Raw genomic sequence first — 4,854 nt, 5'->3', positions numbered from 1 at the left:
CACACTCCGCTTGAGTGCTTCCGTCATATACCACTTCCTCCCAGTCTGTATACAGATATCAGATATTCCAACCTCTTTCTGAGCAGAAAACAAGGCGACACTTGCTTCACTGCTAACATGGACTCACTTTATTCAGAACCAGAATACAGTCTTATATACACAGGCGAAGATTACTCTAACAATACAAACGTAACCTAATTAACATGAGCTCCAATAGGAGTCGTCCCGTCTCCTACATTGTATAGAGGACAATGTGATCAGCTCATTCAATTAACACACTGTCAGGGTATCACCGGCACCGGACCTGGGCGTCGGCGCGCGCCTATGCGCCGGCGCGCTCCATTACACACTTCTCGGCAAGATTGTGGTGTTCCCGGGTGTCAGCGCGGCGCTAGGGCGCGCGCGGGTACGCGGCGCTCGGGCGTGCGCGCGTACGGGCGTGCGCGCGTTCGCGATAGCGCCGGTTTGGCGCCAAAGTGCACATAAAAATCCCCCTGTGCCTCTGGCACATTGCTGCTTCGTCTCAGCTTGTGATTCGTGTAAACCTGAACCTGATTGCTGTTACCTATCTGACCCGGCTTGTTTGACTACCCGTTCCGCTCCTATCCGACCCGGCTTGCCCGACTACTCTTCTGCTACCTGCCTGATACCGTTGCCAGTCCTTGCCTGCCTACCGACTCTGCCTCTGCCTGCTGTCTTCGCCTGCTTCATATCCGTGCTGACCCGGACCGTCTGACCCTGCTTGTGCCTGCTGTTGTCCTTGCTGTTGCACCTTTAGCTTCAGCTCCAGTGATCTCTGCATCTACAAGTGTTCCTGCGTGCTGTCTCCAGTGTCTACCAGATCTGCAGTCCAGCCATCCCTGTGGGATCTCTCCTCACTTCAGCTCCAGAGACTCCGCTCTACAGGCACTCCTACCCCACTGTGCTCAGGAGATCACTGTTCCCACTCCAGTGACTCCTGAACCAGCGTTGTATGAGAGGTCTTCTCCTACCAAGTCAGGCTCTACTACCAGGTACCTAACAGTACGAAGCAGCCATGTCTGAGCCTGCAGGAGATACCTCTCCACTGAAGGAGATATGCACACACCTGGCGGCCCTCACCCAAGCAGTACAAGCCCTCCAGGATAATTACAACAGACTGGAGGGACAAGTTCAGAATCTGGCAGGGTCTAACCCCCCTGCCTCTTCTTCAGCTGCTGCTCCAACACAGACTGCTTCAGGACCCGCAGTTGTGATGCTCCCGCCTGAACCACGGGTTCCCATTCCGGAAAGATTCTCTGGAGACCGGGCTAAGTTTCGGGCCTTCCGCAGGGCCTGCCAGCTCTTTTTTGCCTTACAGCCCAGAACTTTTTCACTAGAAGCCACTAAGGTTGGATTTGTAATTTCCCTTTTGCAAGGGGAGCCTCAGACCTGGGCCCATCGTCTACTTGAAGGGGACTCTGCTCCAACTCAATCCTTATCCGCCTTCTTCCAAGCCATGGCACAATTATATGAGGACCCTCAACTGACGGCCTCGGCTGAATCTGCCCTGTTCGCGCTCCAACAAGGCCGCAGACCTGCGGAGGACTATGTTACTGAATTCAGACGTTGGAGCGCGGACACACAGTGGAATGACGCGGCCTTGCGTCACCAGTTCCGCATTGGACTGTCTGAAAGCTTGAAAGACGAGCTTGCTCGTGTAGGCATTCCAGATACCTTAGAGGCCTTGATCACCCTAACCATTCAAATCGATCGTCGCCTCCGAGAACGACGATCTGAACGATCAGTTCAACCCAACCGTCCGACCTGGATGACAGCCCGAGCTCCGATGCCTGCAACACGCTACTCCCCGGCTTCCAGTCCTAATTCAGTCAATACCACACCAGATACCTCTGAACCAATGCAACTGGGTGTGATGCGACCCGCTCTGTCCCCTGAAGAACGTGCCCGACGTCGGCAATTAAATCTGTGCCTTTACTGTGGTGGGAATGGGCATTTCGTCCATAATTGCCCAGTTAGAATGAGTAAGTGTCCATCTCCTATACTTAACAGTTTTTCTGCTTTATCTACCAATTCCACCCACCTTGCCATTCTTCTCTCATTACAGCTTCAAGAAAGGACACTCCAAGTCAACGCAATTATTGACTCCGGGGCATGCAGCTGCTTTATAGACTTAAACTTTGCTAAACAGCATAACATCCCTTTGCAGACCAAGACCCATGGACTTTCTGTCTTTCTTGCCGATGGCTCCCGTATCAGATCTGGACAAGTGACACAAGAGACTCAGCCATTATCCACTACAATTGACTCTCTGCATAAGGAATTGCTGATCCTGGATGCCATTTCCTCCCCTATGTTCCCCATTATCCTGGGCATCCCCTGGCTACGGGCTCACAACCCACACATCCATTGGGCCTCTGGAGAAGTGAAATTCCTGTCATCTTACTGCCAGGAACACTGTTTGGCAGAAGACCTGGATTCCCAAGCTACCTTGCTTTGCCTGGACTCCGACCAGAAAAATTGTCAGGCCATTCCCAAACATTATCATGACTACATTGACGTCTTTAGCAAGAAGGGGGCAGATTCTCTTCCACCTCATCGCCCCTACGATTGCCCCATCGAATTGCTGCCAGGATCTGAAATTCCCTTCGGACGCATCTTCCCTCTATCCGAGAAAGAACAAGAAGTGCTGAAGTCTTACATAGATGAAAACTTGGCCAAGGGATTCATTCGCCATTCCACCTCCCCAGCAGGTGCGGGAATATTCTTTGTTGCTAAAAAAGACAAATCTCTCCGCCCGTGTATTGACTACCGAGAACTGAATAAGATCACGGTTAAGAATCGGTATCCCCTACCTTTGATACCCGAACTGTTTCAGAAATTAAGGACTGCCGTCATTTTCACCAAGCTTGATCTAAGAGGGGCCTATAATCTGATCCGCATTCGGGCTGGGCATGAGTGGAAAACAGCTTTTCGGACCCGATTCGGGCATTATGAATATTTAGTCATGCCTTTTGGACTCTGCAATGCCCCTGCGACTTTCCAACACCTGATTAATGATGTGCTTAGAGACTTCCTAGACCTGTTTGTGATTGCATATCTAGATGATATTTTGATCTTTTCAGAATCCCTGGATCTCCATCGAAAACATGTTTGCCAAGTGTTGGGTCGTCTCCGCTTACACAGACTTTATGCAAAAGCGGAGAAATGCGAGTTTGAGCAAGAAAGCATTCAGTTCTTGGGCTTGATAATCTCCTCAACTGGCATCAGGATGGATCCACAGAAGGTTTCTGCTGTTCTGGATTGGCCGGTACCCCTAGACAAGAAGGGGGTTCAACGATTCATCGGGTTCGCAAATTTCTACAGAAAATTCATCAGGGGTTTTTCTGCAATAATCGCACCAATCACACAACTAACCAAACAGAATACCCGTTTTTCCTGGAATCACCTAGCCCAAGAGGCTTTTGAGAATCTCAAGAGACTTTTCACTTCAGCACCTATCCTCAGTCACCCTGAACCATCTTTGCCATTTATTTTGGAAGTGGACGCTTCTGAAATAGCGGTCGGTGCGATACTCTCTCAACGAAGGGGCAGTAAAAACGATATGCATCCTGTAGGGTTTTTCTCCCGAAAACTTTCCTCCGCGGAGAGGAACTATGATGTTGGAGACCGGGAACTCCTTGCCATCAAAACTGCATTAGAAGAGTGGAGGTACCTGCTGGAGGGAGCTATGCATCCGGTACTAATTTATACTGATCACAAAAACCTAGAATATTTACGATCTGCTAAAAGGCTAAGACCCCGACAAGCCCGCTGGGCGCTGTTTTTCTCACGCTTTTCCTTCCACATTACTTATCTGCCAGGTTCAAAAAATGTCAAACCAGACGCATTATCACGTATGCATGACAACCCAAAAGACTCGTCTGCTCCGGATACCATTTTACCTGCAAACAATTTTCTGCTCATACAAACTGATCTCCTCTCCCAGATCAAGGAAGCATCCTCTGAATCAGCCAGACCCACAGGGATTACCTTAAGTAACAAGGACGGATTGTTTTGGAAAGGGAGTCAAATCTTTGTTCCAGAGGAGGTTCGGGTCAAGGTCTTAGCACTTCTTCACGATCACCCACTGGCAGGTCACTTTGGGGTTCGAAAAACCTTGGAACTGGTACAACGTACCTTCTGGTGGCCCAATTTAAAGGACTTTTGCGAGAAGTATGTTAGCTCCTGTCCTATCTGTACCCAGAATAAAACTTCCAGGAGTCGAGCTTGGGGCCTGTTAAAACCCTTACCAGTACCCGATAGGCCTTGGAAAATGATATCCATGGACTTTATTGTAGAGCTTCCATGTTCTGAGGGGTGTTCTGCTATTTTTGTGGTAGTTGACCGTTTTACCAAAATGGCCCATTTTCTTCCATTAAAAGGAACTCCGTCAGCTATTGAAACAGCTCACATCTTCATCAAGGAGATTATCAGACTCCACGGAATCCCCGTAAACATAACCTCTGACAGAGGGGTACAATTTACCTCACGCTTCTGGAGAGCCCTGTGTGAGTCCTTAAAGATCAAGTTGGCTTTGTCATCGGCCTATCACCCTCAGACCAACGGTCAGACAGAGAGGACCAATCAGACTCTTGAACAGTATATCAGATGTTTTACTTCCTTTTCACAAGATGATTGGGTATCCTTACTGCCATTGGCAGAATTTGCCTACAATAACGCCAAGCACTCAGCCACCGGTCAATCTCCCTTTTTCGCTAATTATGGTTTCCATCTAACCTTTTTACCCGATTTCCTTCCAGAGTCCTCAGTTCCAGCAGTACAGAGTACGGTAGACTTCATCAATCATAACAACCAGATGTTGCAGGAAGCTAT

This window comes from Aquarana catesbeiana, linkage group LG07 (assembly GCF_042186555.1).
Source record: "Aquarana catesbeiana isolate 2022-GZ linkage group LG07, ASM4218655v1, whole genome shotgun sequence".
NCBI classification, from domain to species: Eukaryota; Metazoa; Chordata; class Amphibia; order Anura; family Ranidae; genus Aquarana; species Aquarana catesbeiana.
This window is presented reverse-complemented; position numbering follows the sequence as displayed.